The sequence below is a fragment of the Schistocerca serialis genome, chromosome 1 (genome assembly GCF_023864345.2).
Source record: "Schistocerca serialis cubense isolate TAMUIC-IGC-003099 chromosome 1, iqSchSeri2.2, whole genome shotgun sequence".
Classification (NCBI taxonomy): domain Eukaryota; kingdom Metazoa; phylum Arthropoda; class Insecta; order Orthoptera; family Acrididae; genus Schistocerca; species Schistocerca serialis.
Genome location: NC_064638.1, coordinates 335879355 through 335898528, shown reverse-complemented (window position 1 = coordinate 335898528; position 19174 = coordinate 335879355). Strand labels below are relative to the sequence as shown.

The following is a 19174-nucleotide window of genomic DNA, read 5'->3' as shown; positions in this document are numbered from 1 at the left end:
GCTCACAGCTGCAAACGACGTCACTACTCTTTCCCTCTTGACATCTGTGACCGCACACGCACTCTCAGACGCTCTTTTCACAATCTTTAATTTTCTGGAATACTATATAAATCCCCCCACTCAATGACCATGGTGTAGAAACCGTGATAAATTTTCAGTAGGAAAAAACAGTCTATGTTCTGAAATGCTGTTAGCTGCGTGGAGTGGCAACACGGTTAGAGGCGCCATGTCACGAATCGCGCGGCCCCTCCCGTCGGAGTTTCGAGTCCTCCCTCGGGCATGGGTGTGTGTGTTGTTCTCAGCGTAAGTTAGTTTCAGTAGCGTGTAAGTCTAGGGACCGATGGCCTCAGCAGTTTGGTCCCTTAGGAATTCACACACATTTGAACCTTTGAAATGCTGTTATATATTCGTTTTCGACATCGAATCGAGGGAGATATACTTTTTTTATTGGTACCCACTGAATGACGCCATGCAAGAAGTACGTGTACAACTTTGCTTCCGTCGTTTGCCGATAGGCAAGTAGCGGTCGAAAGAAACAGACCGCAGCCGTCGGTCAACATAACCTCATTCAAACTTTAGTCTATTTGTGTCTTCATCATAAAGTTGCTCTTGATTGAAAATGTCAGTTTACGAGCCTAATTCTCGTCATTTGCTGGAGGTGTTACTGTTTTGTTTCAGTACGAAGAAAACAGCGACTGAGTCCCATCGAATGTCCTCAAGTACTTATGGTAAGTACGCTGTTAGTAAAAGAACGTGTCGTGAGTGGTTTCATCGCTTCAAGAATGGTGATTTTAACGTCGTAGACCAGTATAGTGGTCGAAGAGAGAAGGTTTTCGAAGAAAATTGGAGACATTGCTGAATGAAGGCTCGCGTCAAACTCAGGAAGAATTGGCACTATTAGTGGGAGTGACACAGCAAGCCACTTCAAAACGTCTCAAGGCTATGGGCATGATTCTAAAAAAAGGAATGTTGGTCCCTTGTAAGCTGAAACCAAGAGACGTAGAACGGCGTTTATGTGTTTGTGAACAGTTGCTTCAGAGGCAAAAACGGAAGGGATTTCTGCATTGCATTGTGAACAGGGACGAAAAATGGATTCATTACCATACCCGTGGTCTAGGGGTAGCGTCTTTGATTCATAATCAAAATGTCTTCGGTCCCGGGTTTGATCCCCGCCACTGCCAAAATTTTGATAAATAATCAGCATTGGCGGCCGAAGACTTCCGGCATAAGAAGTCAGCCTCATTCTGCCAACGGCCTTGTCAAAGAGGGCGGAGGAGCAGATAGAGGTTCTGGGCACTCTCTTGTCCTAGGGGTCGGAAATTGCCCCTATAGGCGGAAGAATCAGCAATGATCAACGACATGAGGATGCAGAAGGCAATGGAAACCACTGCATTAAAGACACGTAACGGGTATCCACAGGACATGTGGCCTGTATTTGAAGAAGTGTCATGATGATCTCTCCATCGGCAAAAGATTCCGGAATAGTCCCCCATTCGGATCTCCGGGAGGGGACTGCCAAGGGGGAGGGTTACCATGAGAAAAAGATTGAATAATCTACGAAAGGATAACGTTCTACGAGTCGGGGCGTGGAATGTCAGAAGCTTGAACGTGGTGGGGAAACTAGAAAATCTGAAAAGGGAAATGCAATGGTTCAATCTAGATATAGTAGGGGCCAGTGAAGTGGAAGGAAGACAAGGATTTCTGGTCAGATGAGTATCGGGTAATATCAACAGCAGCCGAAAATGGTATAACAGGTGTAGGATTCGTTATGAATAGGAAGGTAGGGCAGAGGGTGTGCTACTGTGAACAGTTCAGTGACCGGGTTGTTCTAATCAGAATCGACAGCAGACCAACACCGACAACGATAGTTCAGGTATACATGCCGACGTCGCAAGCTGAAGATGAACAGATAGAGAAAGTATATGAGGATATTGAAAGGGTAATGCAGTATGTAAAAGGGGACGAAAATCTAATAGTCGTGGGCGACTGGAATGCAGTTGTAGGGGAAGGAGTAGAAGAAAAGGTTACTGGAGAATATGGGCTTGGGACAAGGAATGAAAGAGGTGAAAGACTAATTGAGTTCTGTAACAAGTTTCATCTAGAAATAGCGAATACCCTGTTCAAGAATCACAAGAGGAGAAGGTACACTTGGAAAAGGCCGGGAGATACGGGAAGATTTCAATTAGATTACATCATAGTCAGACAGAGATTCCGAAATCAGATACTGGATTGTAAGGCGTACCCAGGAGCAGATATAGACTCAGATCACAACATAGAAGCGATGAAGAGTAGGCTGAAGTTCAAGACATTAGTCAGGAAGAATCAATATGCAAAGAAGTGGGATACGGAAGTACTAAGGAATGACGAGATACGTTTGAAGTTCTCTAACGCTATAGATACAGCAATAAGGAATAGCGCAGCAGGCAGTACAGTTGAAGAGGAATGGACATCTCTAAAAAGGGCCATCACAGAAGTTGGGAAGGTAAACATAGGTACAATGAAGGTAGCTGCGAAGAAACCATGGGTAACAGAAGAAATACTTCAGTTGATTGATGAAAGGAGGAAGTACAAACATGTTCCGGGAAAATCAGGAATACAGAAATACAAGTCGCTGAGGAATGAAATAAATAGGAAGTGCAGGGAAGCTAAGACGAAATGGCTGCAGGAAAAATGTGAAGACATCGAAAAAGATATGATTGTCGGAAGGATAGACTCAGCATACAGGAAAGTCAAAACAACCTTTGGTGACATGAGAAGCAACGGTGGTAACATTAAGAGTGCAACGTGAATTCCACTGTTAAATGCAGAGGAGAGAGCAGATAGGTGGAAAGAATACATTGAAAGCCTCTATGAGGGTGAAGATTTGTCTGATGTGATAGAAGAAGAAACAGTAGTCGATTTAGAAGAGATATGGGATCTAGTATTAGAATCGGAATTTAAAAGAGCTTTGGAGGACTTACGGTCAAATAAGGCAGAAGGGATAGATAACATTCCATCAGAATTTCTAAAATCATTGGGGGAAGTGGCAACAAAACGACTATTCACGTTGATGTGTAGAATATATGAGTCTGGCGATATACCATCTGACTTTCGGAAAAGCATCATCCACACAATTCCGAAGACGGCAAGAGCTGACAAGTGCGAGAATTATCACACTATCAGCTTAACAGCTCATGCATCGGAGCTGCTTACAAGAATAATATACAGAAGAATGGAAAAGAAAATTGAGAATGCGCTAGGTGACGATCAGTTTGGCTTTAGGAAAAGTAAAGGGACGAGAGAGGCAATTCTGACGTTACGGCTAATAATGGAAGCAAGGCTAAAGAAAAATCAAGACACTTTCATAGGATTTGTCGACCTGGAAAAAGCGTTCGACAATATAAAATGGTGCAAGCTGTTCGAGATTCTGAAAAAAAGTAGGGGTAAGCTATAGGGAGAGACGGGTCATATACAATATGTACAACAACCAAGAGGGAAAAATAAGAGTGGACGATCAAGTACGAAGTGCTCGTATTAAGAAGGGTGTAAGACAAGGCTGTAGCCTTTCGCCCCTACTCTTCAATCTGTACATCGAGGAAGCAATGATGGAAATAAAAGAAAGATTCAGTAGTGGAATTAAAATACAAGGTGAAAGGATATCAATGATACGATTCGCTGATGACATTGCTATCCTGAGAGAAAGTGAAGATGAATTAAATGATCTGCTGAACGGAATGAACAGTCTAATGAGTACACAGTAAGGTTTGAGAGTAAATCGGAGAAAGACGAAGGTAATGAGAAGTAGTAGAAATGAGAACAGCGAGAAACTTAACATCAGGATTGATGGTCACGAAGTCAATGAAGTTAAGGAATTCTGCTACCTAGGCAGTAAAATAACCAATGACGGACGGAGCAAGGAGGACATCAAAAGCAGACTCGCTATGGCAAAAAAGGCATTTCTGCCCAAGAGAAGTCTACTAATATCAAATACCGGCCTTAATTTGAGGAAGAAATTTCTGAGGATGAACGTCTGGAGTACAGCATTGTATAATAGTGAAACATGGACTGTGGGAAAACCGGAACAGAAGAGAATCGAAGCATTTGAGATGTGGTGCTATAGACGAATGTTCAAAATTAGGTGGACTGATAAGGTAAGGAATGAGGAGGTTCTACGCAGAATCGGAGAGGAAAGGAATATGTTGAAAACACTGATAAGGGACAGGATGATAGGACATCTGCTAAGACATGAGGGAATGACTTCCATGGTAGTGGAGCTGTAGAGGGAAAAAATGTCGAGGAAGACAGAGATTGGAATACGTCAAGCAAATAATTGAGGACGTGGGTTGCAAGTGCTACTCTGAGGTGAAGAGGTTAGCACAGGAAAGGAATTTGTGGCGGGCCGCATCAAACCAGTCAGTAGACTGATGACCAAAAAAAAAAAAAAAACCATAACCCTAAAGGCAAAAGATCATGGGGAATGCTTCCGCGTCGACGGCCAAACCGAATATTCACGGCTCGAATATCATGCTCTACATTCTGGTGGGACCGGCTCGGCTTCGTGTACTATGAGAAGATAAAACCAAGAGAAACAATCACAGGTGCCTGTTATCGAACGCAGTTAATGCGTTTGAGCAGAGCATTAAAAGACAGGCGGCCGCACTACATCGACAGGCACGATAAAGCGATTTTGCAGCACGACGACGCTCGAAGCCACCTTGCAAAAGAGGTCACAAGGTACCTGGAAACGTTAAAATGAGAAGTCCTACCCCACCCGCCGTATTTTCCAGACATTGCTCCCTCTGACGATCACCTGTTTAGATAAATGGCGCATGGCCTGGCTGACCAACACTTCCAATCTCATGAAGAAGTCACAAATTGGATCGATTCGTGGATCGCTTCAAAAGATGAACAATTTTTCCGACGCGGAATTCGTACACTGCCCGAAAGATGGGAGAAAGTAATGGCCAACGATGGAAAATACATGTGTAAAAAAAATGGTTCAAATGGCTCTGAGCACTATGGGACTTAACATCTGTGGTCATCAGTCCCCTAGAACTTAGAACTACTTAAACCCAACTAACCTAAGAACATCACACACATCCATGCCCGAGGCAGGATTCGAACCTGCGACCGTAGCAGTCGCGCGGTTCCGGACTGAGCGCCTTAACCGCGAGACCACCGCGGCCGGCTACATGTGTAACCAATTTATTTCATTACAGCGTCAAATGTTGGGGAAAAAACGGCGGAAGCAAATTTGTGCACCTTATGGTATTTCTCATTTGTGACTATAATTGTTGAACTTGTAGATAATGTTCCCAGCTACTATATATTTCTTCTGAAATTTGTTGAGGGACATGGTTGCAGTACCATTTGTCGTAAGAGGGTTATTTACTTTGCGTACCCCTGAGGCTGATCTAATGAGACGCCATTGTATCCCCACGACCACAGCACACACACAAACACACACCCGCGCAGACACGCAGCAGCCTCCGCCGCCTGTCGGTAACGGGCGAACAGCGATAAAAATCAGAAGCATTACCGCAAAGTTTATTGCCCGGACGCTGATTCCGGAAACAGCAATCTGTCCAGCCCCACCGCTGTTGATGGCCAGTACATCAGATAGCAGTGCCTCGTCAGCACTGGGGACTGCGGACCGACACATGCCATGAGTAGTCTCAGGGTGGACCCACGCAGACTTTACTGCCTTGTTTTCCTGCCTTTCGGGGATAAGTCGCAGTGCTGTGCTCCTACAAGACCGAAGGAGGGGAACAACTACTTCCATATTGTTTGCTGATTAGCTTCGCTGTAACATATGTGTAACGGCTGCTAAAAAAGTGATGGTAGTGTTCATCGAAAGAAGAAAAGCACTGGTCCAGGATCACATACTTTCCGAGATTGAACACTTGTTCTTAAGAGTGGCTGAAAGTATTTCGGATGTATGTATGACAATGGACGTTGCGTTGGCACTTTGTAGACGAGGTCAACACTGTGGATTTCTTTCTGTTTGACAGTACGGTTGGTACACATTGGTCTGAGAGCTACATAGCCTGCAGCTGTGCAGTTCGGTCTGGGTTGTACTACAGTTTCGTATGTGTTAGAGTGTGTGTTGCTGTAGGGGAGAATGTTGTACCTTGGCATATTTTCAGATCTACTGTAATGGAAGTTTCACGTATTTCCTTATTCCATTTTAAATGATGACATTCATTTTTTATGTGATGCACTCCTACGTTTTTCGAAACGTGGAAACACCTTCAAATGTACAACAAGGCTATTTACCTAGGAACAAATAATCGTTTAAAATAACGAATGTTGTGGTCAACGAAATCTTGTCAATATCCTATTTAGTAGTCTGTCTTTTACGTCATTATTTTTCTACACACCAATATGCACTGAATGATGTTAAATTAATGACAATATTGAAAGTTAAAATACAGGGTGATTCAAAAAGAATACCACAACTTTAAAAATGTGTATTTAATGAAAGAAACATACTATAACCTTCTGTTACACATCATTACAAAGAGTATTTAAAAAGGTTTTTTTTTACTCAAAAACAAGTTCAGAGATGTTCAATATGGCCCCCTCCAGACACACGAGCAATATCAACCCGATACTCCAACTCGTTCGACACTCTCTGTAGCATATCAGGCGCAACAGTTTGGATAGCTGCTGTTATTTCTCGTTTCAAATCATCAATGGCGGCTGGGAGAGGTGGCCGAAACACCATATCCTTAACATACCCCCATAAGAAAAAATCGCAGGGGGTAAGATCAGGGCTTCTTGGAGGCCAGTGATGAAGTGCTCTGTCACGGGCTGCCTGGCGGCCTTTGCACAAACACCCATTCTCTGTAAACTGTTTATACCATCGTTTAATACACCACCTATCAGGAGGTTTAACACCATACTTCGTTCGAAATGCACGCTGAACAACTGTCGTCGATTCACTTCTGCCGTACTCAATAACACAAAAAGCTTTCTGTTGAGCGGTCGCCATCTTAGCATCAACTGACGCTGACGCCTAGTCAACAGCGCCTCAAGCGAACAAATGTACAACTCAATGAAACTTTATAGCTCCCTTAATTCGCCGACAGATAGTGCTTAGCTCTGCCTTTTGTCGTTGCAGAGTTTTAAATTCCTAAAGTTGTGGTATTCTTTTTGAATCACCCTGTACATTTGGAAATAGAAGTTATTGGAAACTAGCGCACATTTCTATTTTCGGGACAGGTGAAACTGTTAAGACATTATAGAAACTCAGTTCATTGCGTGCTAAAAGACATTTTTTCTGTTTCAAGGTACAAGAGGTGCGCGACCTGTAAAGTATGGCTCAACTAAGCACTTATTAGCTTGTGTAAATATTTCTAAAATTATACAGCATATTGCTCACCATAAATTATGTACCAGAAGAATTAAAAATATGCTCCAAATGGCTTTATATTGTTATACAGAATACAAATTTTAGTAAACATTTTTGGAAAGCAGTGATCAATTAATTCTTATATTTTGACTAAAGTTCAGTCTTGATCACATCATGTATGGTTTAGTGATATAGGTAACCGGTTTCGGTTCATTCTACAAAACCATCATCAGACCCATGGCTCCCTTAGGATGGTAGGCGGAGCTCTCCTCGCTGCTACACAGGTCAACTGTTGACTGTGGAGGAGAGCTCCGCCTACCATCCTAAGGGAGCCATGGGTCTGATGATGGTTTTGTAGAATGAACCGAAACCGGTTACCTATATCATTAAAACATACATGATGTGATCAAGACTGAACTTTCGTCAAAATATAAGAATACAAATTATTTACAAATACTGCGCAGTACGCAACGGGCGAAACTGTTTAAGGCGTTCGTTTGTGCGCATTCCTTCGTGTGATTCTGAGGTCCGACCAGAAAACATTGTGTTCCTAGGTACAAAAAATGGCTCTGAGCACTTAACTTCTGAGGTCATGAGTCCCCTAGAACTGAGAACTACTTAAACCCAACTAACCTAAGGATATCACATACATCCATGCCCGAGGCAGGATTCGAACCCGCGACCGTAGCGGTCGCGCGGTTCCAGACTGTAGCGCCTACAGCCGCTCGGCCACCTCGGTCGGCCCTCCTAGGTACACTATACTCTAGGTACAACACTCTCCCCTACACAAGACTAGTAGCAATCCTGGCTACGTATTGTGATAGCTCCGCCCGGACTCTGCTTCTCCGACCCATACCGACTGCTGCCCAGGCGAACGCCGGCCACACCTCACGCGCAGAGCGCCTGAGAAGAGGACACTGTAGCCATTCTGCAGAGTACACTGGGGGTAGCCGTTGGGCGTCATCGCCTCGCTTGTGAAGAGCTTGGCTGACAATGAGAAGTGAGCCAAGAACAGATGGACCCCTGCAGGCATTAGGACGGAACGTCAAGAACATACGCACGATGCATGTGAGTTCTTCTGGCCTTGCAGCAGTAATTGTACCTGCCTTAGAAAGCAGGAATGTGCCGACAATTGTAGCACCGCGCTGGTAGAGGGAGGAGCGTACACAAAGGGTGGAGAGTTCGCGCAGTGTGGCATGTGAAACAAGTCAGAGTTCTTAAGAAGATGTTTTTTTCTGGATAGTAAGGACGTTCATTATAAATCATTGACGCCAGCAGACTCTGAGACGAAGCACAAACATGAGTCTTTCCAGAGATAGCAGTTACAAAGAACCGTTGTGTAGCTGCTCTCGCAACAGCTCCCGAATGCAGAAAACGTCATAAGAATGTGAAACCGTGAGAAATACGCCAGTTGCCGAGGTACACACCAGCTCGTGACAGATAGGGAAATTCCCAACCTGCACGTAGAGGTGTATCCATCAAACGGCGAATTGCCATTGGGCTGCATTGACAATTTCGTCCGCCACTGACAATGCCAAAAGGAGTAGTTGAGTCGAGAAATGGGTGAGGAGCAAAGAGAGGAGTCGTGGAGACACCGGGGAAGCGAGAGGAGATGGTCGCTCTTCCGTCCATAGCCAGCATCCACCTTCCGACACCGTGGTACCACAGCTTCGGCCATTCAACCGACAACGGGCAGACAACGCGGAGATCGTACCTGGGGCTCGCCGCAAAGCCGCGAATGCTGATGAGACCAGCCGACGCGTCCCGCACAGCTCCGAGGCGACGCGCCGTACCGACGCAGCGCCTGCCGCCGACAGCACTACACGACGATCGATAACGAATAATGGTGAAGAGATTCATCCACCCCCCTTCTCGGCAATAACTGTGTCGTGTCCGCTCTCAGTCAAATCTGCCCTGAGATTTGTAACTTTGTTTTCGTTTGTGTACACAGTACTGAAACTAATACATTCTGTCATAATTTAATCGTCTAAGCAATCTTTTATAGTCATACATCGATCCCTTAATTTCGTGCTCTTTGTGTTTAATTTCATTTAATTATTAATATCCACCAATTATTGGCTGTAATTTGATGTCACTTACAATTTCTCGAGTTCACTCGTATTCTGCTGTCTTACCTACTTACACAGATGATTTCACTTTTGTGTTCACTACCATTGTGTTGTTTGTATGTTTGTACGTAAGAACGGTTCAGTACATGTCTTTCCATATGCATAGATAAACAGACAAAGGCCCCGTTTTACTAGTTCACTCTTCAGACGAGAGCGTTTGCAGAAATTAGTTGCGCTGAAGGAAACAATTCAGATGATCAGAGCTCTGTTCGGCGCCATCTTTGATGAACTTTTTAATTTTATCACTTCCAAAATATAAAGCTATGTAATTAATTTTCTATTTGTCAGCAAGTGCACACTGATAAAGTGAAATGTGCAGCACCATTTCTCTTTGCTCCTCTAGCGCCCTGATGCGGTACTGTGGCACGGATATTTCAGTGTATACCTAGACTCAAAAGATGTATCTGCTAACTAATTGAAAATTATTTACTTAAATTTACATTTCCGAGGAGATTAAATTTGATAACTACCTGTTGTACTATGCGACCCGTAGTGGTTTATCTCTACGTTAATTCATGAAGGCCACAGTGTCCTTGATATGAGATGCCTGAGTTTGCTAAAATTGCTTCTTTACCTCCACTTCATAGTAAAAGGAATGTACTAATCCCAATGTGGGATAGCGGGTAGGATTTCCCACTATGTTCCGAAAATGTAGGTAATCTACCATCAAAATCCTCTTGTTTGAATGGCTCTCCATGGTCTGTTTCTGTCTTCGTAGAATGCGCGATTTCTTACGCCGAAAGATACATGGATGCATTCCCTTGAATGAACGTGACCTCGACTACCTGCTATGAACAGTATTCAGACCTGAAATAGTACGCCTATGAACTTCTGGATCCATATTTATTGAACTTGCGTCTCTTGTCTCTATGAGTTCTAAAATCACCAAGAACGTTTGACGCATTTATAATGTTCCACAACAGGTGGTTCACGTTGTTTTATACATTACTCACTCGGTATTTTAAACATTAGCTGCTCTCTGTTCAGTTGCGTTCATGAGTGGAAAGAGTGTGTCAGTGATTAAGTACGCTTTCTGATCTGCCTTATGTTATTTTGATGGGGGCGAAGAAGCATTTACTAGAGCATAGCAAGTGAATCCTAAAACAAATTATTTTGGCTCCCTTTGCAACTTCACATAAAAGACCCAGTCACCTATTTGTGTTGCGTAAGTTTTGCTGTTTGTTGGCTTGGGTAACTCGGGTTCCACGACCGTTATAAATATTATAAGAGACTAAAGTTTGGTTTTCTTTCAGTTGAGCAAAGTCCAATTTCCAAGACACATCAGACGTTAGGTTTTTATTCTTAAGAAGCTGTTGTTGTCACTAACATTCTACAATATTCATTCTGCTGCGCTATTCATTAACATAGCAGTACTCAGCCTAATGTTGTAGTGGGTCCACAACTAAGGAAACAAATTATTCGCTGGGCTATTCAGCAGTTCTGGTAGACATCGATGAAGTTCCTATTTCCCTCTTAACAAAATTGTCAATAATTCTTTCACTAAAGCTTCGTACATACTCACGGGTATAGTATACAGAATGATTCAGCCGCCCCTAAAGATGGGTTTTATGCAATGTGTAATGCCTTGAGAAGCCACAAACAAGATTTCTATTAACTCTCACTTGCTACATGGAGGCGATTAGTCTTACAGAAAAACTGAACAGGACTTTTCTGTACTGGTATACGTTGTTACTGCAGACCATGGGCTTCGAGTAGTTGAAGAGAAATGTGATTGAAAGTAGCTTTTGTACATTTTTCTCCACTAATTCGAAAACTATAGCCTCTAAGAAAAGCGCATCCCAGTACAAACTTCAACTACATTAAATTTCGTACAAAATCTCTAGGTTTTTTTTTTTTTTTTGGGGGGGGGGGGGGGGGGGAACTAAAGGTTTGCATGTAGTGAGCAAGTGTGCTGGGAAGTAAAACTGTCCCTGTAATAGGATAAAGTCAACAATAAAAGTCTTGAAAACGCTTCGGTGAAGGTTTTAATGCTGCAAGATACCGTATTCAGTAACAGTATCATTAATTTAGACGAATGTAGCTCTGAAATGGAGGTAAACAAAAAGTGAAAGCAGATCATAAGAACATCATGGTTATCCGGTTTTTTTTCAATCAGTTGTGCAGTAGACATAGTCTGTTTTTAAAGACTTACAACTCAAGATATCTGTAGTAACATTTTTTTAGAGAATAGAATAATGGTACATTACGGAGGTTCACCTCTTCCACAAAATTGTTCGTTTGTTGTACAGTCAAGGGTTAAATTTTGCTGTTACATGTAATCAAGGACATGGGTTGCTAGCATAGATTCTCACATTGATCTAATATCTTTCCTTTCCTTTCTTCGTCGATATAAAATACAGTCACAGTCAAAGGGGCAGGTCAAGAGAATTTCACCTGGACGTCGTGAAAAATAGCAGACACAAAAAAATGGTTCAAATGGCTCTGAACACTATGGGACTCAACTGCTAAGGTCATTAGTCCCCTAGAACTTAGAACTAGTTAAACCTAACTAACCTAAGGACATCACAAACATCCATGCCCGAGGCAGGATTCGAACCTGCGACCCTAGCGGTCTTGCGGTTCCAGACTGCAGCGCCTTTAACCGCACGGCCACTTCGGCCGGCAATAATAGAAACAGTTCCAGTGACAAGAAAGATGGATCTCAAGTTACACGAGACTATCTTTTCATGGCAACTGGCTAAGTATTTACCCAGAATTAGCGTATTGGTTGAGTTGGAGTAACGGACTGGACCTAGAGAGACGCGTTAGCAGCGTATAAATATGGATTTCAAGTTCTAAATGAATCGTATTCGCGAGAATTGGCAACTACGACTTTTACCTATTCTCACGTCTAACGATATTAGTTTTAGGAAAGTGATTTCGACATACTGAAGATATAATGGCGACATAGACGGAAAATGTCGTCAGGGAGGGAATCAATGCACTGGAAACAGTCCTACAAAAACTATAGATCCAGACTGTTTCAATCTCAAAAAATAAGTTGATATTACGTTCTTATCTAAATGAAGAGGACTTGGAGGAAACTGCAGACGTCTATTCTTCACATCTTACAAAGTAGCAAGCCAGGTAAAGAATGTATGTTCTGAAAAAAGTTTGTCCGAACTTTATTGCTGTAAAAGGCTCCAGCATCGAAAATGTGAAAGACTCTGCAGGAGAGACGCTTAGTAGCTCAGTACGGGCTTTTGTTGAAGTTTCGAGGCCGTACCTTCACCGAGGAGTCAAGTAGTATATTGCTCCCTCCTACGTATATCTCGCGAAGAGACCATGAGGATAAAATCAGAGAGATTAGAGCCCACACAGAGGCATACCGACTATCCTTCTTTCCACGAACAATACGAGACTGGAATAGAAAGAAGAACCGATAGAGGTATTCAAGGTACCCTCTGCCACACAACGTCAGGTGGCTTGCTGAGTATGGATGTAGATGTAGATTTTTCGGTAGTAAGACAATTTATCACAATCCGCCTCAGCCAGGCCGAGACGTTGTCGCCTTGGTCCCCGTACTACAATTATAGAATCCTCAGTTAGCAGGTGTTATTGACTGTAGTAATAGTAGAGGTAGCGCTGAAGCAACACGGGGCGATGTATTCGTGCCCACCGGCAAAGCTACTGCCCAGTATCAGAGCATTAGTTGAGTCAGATTGCTCTGTGTGTGTGCGTGTATGGGTGGGGGAGGTGGAGGTGGGGGTGAGGGGAGCCGCGGGATTGGCGGCGACCCTCGCCGTGTGTCAGTAGCTGTGAGCGGCCGCCTGCGGTTATCAGCGGCGGCAGGCCGATCGCCTTCTCGGGTTGCTGCGGATCCCATCTCGTCCCATCCCAGTCGCAGCTACACTGATATCTCTTGGCAGACGCATTCCCTCCAGCTTCTCCTCGGCCCTCAGAGTCTGGGGCCTTCTCTGCCGCAACAAGGTAACAGGGACACTTGTATGTTCTTCGCATCATCTCAGGAGACTTATTTGTTCATTGCATCCTCTGAGACATCGGTCGTTTCGCAGATTACAAATGGTTCAAATGGCTCTGAGCACTACAGGACTTAATTTCTAAGGTCATCAGTCCCCTAGAACTTAGAACTACTTAAACCTAACTAACCTAAGGACTTCACGCACATCCATGCCGGAGGCAGGATTCGAACCTGCGACCATAGCGGTCGCGCAGTTCCAGACTGTAGCGCCTAGAACCACTCGGCCACTCCGGCCGGCTCGCGGATTACATGGTGTGCTTCATGTTTCCTACTTTGTGCCAATCGTTTCTTCTATACATGTCTACTACAACTTTAATTAATGATTGGGTGTTTCCGATATTCACATCTTTCTGCTGCAGCGTTGCTACTGATTCTATTACTCAAGATTCTTGAATGCCGTATCTCCTCGACAGATATGTGCGTTCCACGGCCTTAATTCCTTGTTTTCTTTCTTATGTGCTGGAATCGCCGTATTAATTTTTACAAATCTTCTACATAAATATTACCAGTTTTTTCAAGTACTATGTTTCCTAGAAAAACCATAAAGGGCAAGAATCTAGAGTAAGAGAAATCTAGACCAACATTAAAGATCACATAGGAGAATTCGAAAGACTCAGTAGCTTCGAATAGAGTTCTCAACTCTACCTGAGAAATTTAGTGAGATTTTCGCTGATGTGGTATCAGATTAACAAGTTTCCTGAAGGGCTAATAACGCGTGCGGAAAAAAATACACAGCGACAATTATTGAAAAATATGAAATAAAATCTCCCTAATTTCTGAACGGTTTGCGATAGGACTTTCAAATTGCACGGTGGTCGCGGGGCATGATGAGAATTTGTATGCGCATGTTGGTTTGGTTTAGCGATGAAGCCCACTTTCATTTGGACGGGTTCGTCAATAAGCAAATCGGGCGCATTTGGGGGACTGAGAACCCGCATTTCGCGACTGAGAAGTCTCTTCACCTTCAACGGATGACTGTGTGGTGCGCAATGTCCAGTTACGGAATAATCGGTGCGATATTCTTTGATCTCACGGTGACTACCGAACGGTACGTGATGGTTCTGGGAGATGACATCATCCTCATTTTCCAAAGTGACCCTGATTTCGACAAGATGTGCTTCATGCAAGACGGACCTCGACTGTACTGAAACAGGATATCCTGGAGGAGTACTTTGCGGACCGCGTTCTGGCTCTCGGGTACCCAGAGGTCACTGGTACGGGCCTCGATTGGCGGCCGTAATCTCCGGATCTAAACACATTCGACTGCTTTTTGTGGGGCTACAATAAGGAAAAGATGTACAGCAATAACTTCAAAACTGAGCTGAAAACAGAAATTCAGGAGGTCATCGACAGTATCGATGTTCCCACACTTCAGCGGGTCATGCAGAACTTCGCTATTCCTCTGCGCCACATCCTCGCCAATGATAGCGGGCATGTTGAACATGTCATAATCTAAATCCGAATGTCTGTAGTGACATCCAGCTGTTGAATAAAGTGTGTGCACGCCGTAGTTTGTAACTAATTCACTTTTCTTTCATATAGTTCAATAATTGTCACCCTGTACATATATTATTATTTCTTATGTTTGTATTGGATTTTCCAGTTTCCGGTTGATTTCAAGCAATTAATTCATCATAAAAGGTTTGTCTAGAACGTATTTCTTGTACAAGACGTTATGTTGTTGTAAGCGTAGGCTTCCGCGGCCGTTGTCTTCTTCAATAAAATTCTTCAGGGTATCAGACCGCATCGTCATAATTTTAAATTGCGCCAACGTTTCGGCCAGCGTTGCAGCTAGCCTTCATCAGGGCCTTACGTTAACTGCTAAATGAACACACTTGGATTCCTTAAATAGCTGCACGAGAAAACCGTGTCGTTACTTGATTGGCTGTACTAGGAGGAGGAGGAGGTGTGAAAGGTATGCTTTATTGGTGTTTCCTTTATTATCTGTTATTGGCTGAAATAGCTGTTTTCTATTGGTCTTTATATTAATCCACCCCATTGGAGGAGACGGACGAATAGCGAACAGGTGATGGCTGTGACGTCACTCTGTTTCCATGCTGTCCAGAAGCCGGCTGCGGCGTGCCATTGCTTTGTGTGCTCGCGACCACTACTGTGGCTCTCCGCGTGTCCGCATGGGCCGCCACGGCACTGCCGCCGCTCCGTAGCCCTGCTATTGCAGGCAGCCAAGACCTCGGAAGCTTGTACCCGTCCTCTCTATTCATGTTGGCGGGTCTTTTGGCTATTTCTATCGCCTCTCTAATCTTTCTTTTGAAAGTGAGAGGCTGTTTCGCCAGGACGCGGGCTTCTTGAAAAAATATTGGTTTCCCGCACTCGTCCCGGTGTTCCGCCACTGCTGACTTAGTGTGTTGTTTCAGGCGGATATATCTTTCATGTTCCGAGAGCCTAGTGCTGATCGGACGTCCCGTCTCACCTATGTAAACTAATCCACACGCACAACCAATTTCATACACACCAGCTGTGTGTAGTTTGTCAACTGCATCCTTGGTAGAACCGAGCATGTCTGATATTTTGTTTCTGCTTCGGAAAATTGGTTTGATGTCGGCTTTTCGTAGAATTTTGCCAATACGTTCGGTGACCCCTTGTACATATGGTAACACAGCAATGCTCTGTGCCTCCTTCTCCTCTTCCCTATTAGTCTTCTCCCTTGTCGACATGGTGCTGTCTATCATCTGCTTCCCATAGCCATTAGTTCCGAAGATGGACCTGAGGTGTTCAAGTTCTGTCTTCAGATGTTCTTCGTCGCTTATCCTGTACGCTCTCTTCGTTAGCGTGTGCAGGGCGGACTTCTTCTGCGTGGGGTGATGGTGGGAGGAGGCGTGAAGGTACCTGTCCGTATTGGTTGGTTTCCTGTACACTTTGTGGCCAAGTCTACCATCAGGTTTTCGATAAACTTCCACGTCGAGAAAAGGCAGCACCCCATTCTTCTCTGTTTCCATTGTAAACTGGATTTTTCTATGCTGTTGGTTAAGGTGCTTGTGGAAGTTCTGTAACTCCTCTTCTCCGTGGGGCCAGATGACGAAAGTATCATCGACATAGCGAAGCCAACAATTTGGACGTAATGGTGCGGACTGGAGGGCTGTTTCCTCAAATGCCTCCATGAAAATTTCTGCTGCGACAGGCGATAGGGGTGAGCCCATAGCTACACCGTCAGTTTGTTCATAAAATTGACCTCTCCACCTGAAATAGGTGGTCGTCAGACAGTGGCGCACAAGCTCACATACATCAGGTGCCACGCGTTCTTCTAGGATGTTCACAGTATCTGACACTGGGACATTCGTGAATAGGGATTTGACGTCGAAGCTAACCATCAGATCTTGGTCCGTAACACGCATTTCCTTTAGGAGAGACACGAAGTGAGTGGAATCCTTAACGTAGGACTCGGTTTGATGCACTAGGTGTCGGAGCCTAGGTGCCAGTTCTTTCGCTAGGTAGTAGGTCGGCGAATTTATACTGTTTACTATGGGCCTTAAGGGGAAGTCGGTTTTGTGTACCTTCGGTACACCATATATCCTTGGTGCCTGTGTCACTTGCGGGATGAATCTTCTGGCCTTGTCGAAATTGATTCTAGAGTGCTTGAGCAGTGCCTGCGTCGTTTTGATTACCTTGGCCGTCGGATCTCCCTGAAGTTTCTTGTAGATAGGTTCTGCGAGAATATCTTCCATTCGTTTGTTGTAATCAGTCGTGTCCAAGACTACAGTGGCGTTGCCCTTATCTGCCTGTACCACTACTAAGTGGGGGTTGTCCCTGAGTTCCTTAATGGCATGATATTCCTCAGCGTTGATGTTTTGCTTCGGTGGCTTTGCTTTATTCAGAACTCTGACCGTTTCCTGCCGGATCTTCTCCGCCTCGGCCTGTGGCAGATGACGTACCGAAGCCTCTACTGATTCTATAATATCTTCTTTTGGAACTCGCTTAGGTGCGACTGCGAAATTCATCCCCTTGGCCAGGATTGCTGTGGTTGCTTCGCTCAAGGTGTGGCTGGAGAGGTTGACCACTGTCCGTCGCCTGTCCAGCGTCAATGTTTCGTCCGTGGCTTTCTGTTGTAGTTTGTCGTACTTTCTCATCTGGCGGTTAGTAATACTATTGCTGGTCCTTGATGCTTGCTGAAAGGTTAACCTGTCGACTTTATCCCAGTCTTCCATCCGAAGTTTTCCGGCCAGAAATAGGTGCAGATCACACAAATTCCTGTTGTGAGCATCGAGACTTATGCGGATGTGGCGAATCCTTTCCCATAGCAATGCTTTACTGGCGTTAACACAGATATTCCTCGCCTTGTTCGTTTTTATGTGAGACGTCAACCGCAAAGAATACGGCACAACACTCGTGTCTCTGCATCTCTTCAAAAAAGCAAGGTCATTCAGCAGTTTACATCTTTTTAAACGCAGTGCTTCTAACTTCTTGATGTTTCCATGGATTTCCTGCCCATACAGGTTGGTTAAATGTAAGCGTAGGCTTCCGCGGCCGTTGTCTTCTTCTTGTTGTTTGAAGAACATACAAATTGTAGTCTGTCAATGGATGTACTTTATGCAATAGAGTAGTGCTGCACGTAACAATTGTGTGCACCCAATTTCGTCTTAATGTACGTTATTTGTTTATTTGATAAGAGACAGGACCAACCCACAACCTCCATCTTCACCAACTGAAGCCCATTCTGTGACAGTTCGAAATCGACTCATACCGCGACGTATGTCCATAATGAATCAACTCTTCTTTTGTGAGTTCTGAAAGCAACAGTGTGTTAGGGGTATAGGTGCAGATATTGTGATAACTGGTATCTTAATACATACCGACATAAGTGTGAAACTGTTTTTCTTTTTACGTGTAACAGTCTTTCCGAAAACACATCCATAGCTAAGTATTTGACGTCTTCTGCTCGGTCGTACCTGCTCAATGAACAGAACTACTCCTTTCAGCACAGATCAACCATTTTGAGTCGTTGCATCCACACTTTAATACCTTACCAACTGCCCAGTGGGACATAATCATTAATGGCTTGCTTCTGCCATGTGCACTTGGAGGCACTAACCGACTTAAAAACATACTACTTCTAATAGTTATAATTATTAGTCTGCAAATGAGACGAATAGTGATGTAAAGTTGGTCAGTCATCAATAGAAATAACTGACTTATAACCATAAATCCCTGTATAAGACAATATGTTCAGTGAAATGTAAATTCGAGTCTGACAGCAAGTCACAGTGGGCAAGCTGAAGTTGGTCTTCCTGTAGAAAGCAGATACATTTAAGTTCTGACAGTTGTCATGTATACCTGTTGAAATAGAGAAAACAACTCTATCCTGGGCAGCAACTTCATTGATATCACTCTTCCACAAATTTTTAAAAGTTGAAAATTATGGTGAATAAAATACTTTTCGTGTCTGCTTTAGGTCCACTGAACACGAAAATGATGTTTAAATATGTTGATTAGCTCTCGTTTTTGAGATAATGGCATTTAATATATGTATCTCTCAATATGAAAACACTAAAAATAGTCAGTTACCGTAAAAAACGCACTTTTTGGTTAGTCTCAGGTACTATGATGCAGGATCGTAGTTTTTCACCATCCAGTAATAATCACTTAGCATGGAAACACTCAATTTCCCTTTATTTCTTTGCTCCATCTCTGGAATATCCTGGTGGAACCGATCATCACGTTCAAGGCTCACATCGCCAGAGTCTGGCGGAAAGGAATCTAGGCATGATTAAAAGT

General features: G+C 43.8%; 1 non-coding gene across 1 annotated transcript; it reads right to left on the bottom strand.

The window, feature by feature from the left end:
• Positions 1–13594: 13594 nt before the first annotated feature.
• Positions 13595–13678, bottom strand: Trnas-gga (transfer RNA serine (anticodon GGA)). The gene is given in 2 exon segments: positions 13595–13629; positions 13639–13678. It is a non-coding gene; the product is annotated as a tRNA-Ser (tRNA).
• Between the last annotated feature and the right edge of the window lie 5496 nt (positions 13679–19174).